The following is a 1194-nucleotide window of genomic DNA, read 5'->3' on the forward strand; positions in this document are numbered from 1 at the left end:
TCAGTCAGTGTCAGAATCACAGCGGTGTTCATTTCAAACAGGGGCAGAGCCGGCAAGCCCGGTGGGGGGGGGGCGGGGTCTGACAGCGAACCGGGCGACGCCCCGTGTCCACCCCCATCATGACCCAGAGAGGCAGCGCCATCACCCGTGGTGGCCCGCGGTGACGGGGCCGGTGGCCAGGCCTCGCCACGCCAGAGCAGACCTCGGCGGGAGTCGGTCAGCCACAGAGGTTCGTCAGGGGCGCCGAGGAGACGCCATGGGAGTCTCCACACCCCCCCACTGCCCTCGGCGCTGGGGGAGAGGAGGATTATGGGAGTCACTCATCTCATCACCCCTCCAGGGAACAACACACTCTGAAATAGGGGAGTGGAGGGAGAGAATGTATGTGAGTGAGAGAGGGAGGGAGATAGAGAGAGAGGGAGTGTGTGTGTTTGTTTGTTTTTGTGTTTGTTATGCTACTATATGCGAGCAGCTTAGTTATAATGGACAAAGTAGCCAGCGGCTTTGGCACAAGCACTCGGTCACAGCAGCCTGCTGTATATATAATGCATATATAATGCCTACAGTATTCACATGAGGACCCCGCAGTGGATCTGGCTCAATACACACACATGTAAATCAAGTCAGTATGGAGTACACTGCTGCAAGCTCTCTTAGACCTGCATTATTGCTGAGCAACTATATAACAATAATCATCATCCTCATCATTATAATACATTTTATTTGTAAAACTCAAAGTGCTAAGTACACTGTATTATACTAAGTACTAAGGTTTTTTACTAAGGTATTATGCTAAGTACACTGTATTATACTGTATATATATATATATATATATATATATACGCTGGACATTTTTCATACAGTATATATGCTGGACATTTTTCATACGTACAGTAGAGTGACGTGTGGCATGTGTTGGTGGCAGTGGTGTCAGAAGCCTGTTCCACAGTGTGAAAATAACTGAACCCTTTGAAATATCTAACCTGCCTCGAGTAGAGACGGCTGTCTGACGCAGCTTGGCCAACACAGATGAAAGGCTTTTTGCGTGCAATTACTAAATTAGTTGAGAAATTAATTTCAACCCAATGAACCGACACAGAAATGCACTGAAATGCTTATCTGGGAGGAGGAGGAGCTAAAAGAAATCCAGTGAAATTTAAAGTTTAATGGATTAATGATGTTAAGTCTCTCAAG

The sequence above is a fragment of the Borostomias antarcticus genome (genome assembly GCF_949987555.1).
Source record: "Borostomias antarcticus genome assembly, chromosome: 12".
Taxonomy (NCBI): domain Eukaryota; kingdom Metazoa; phylum Chordata; class Actinopteri; order Stomiiformes; family Stomiidae; genus Borostomias; species Borostomias antarcticus.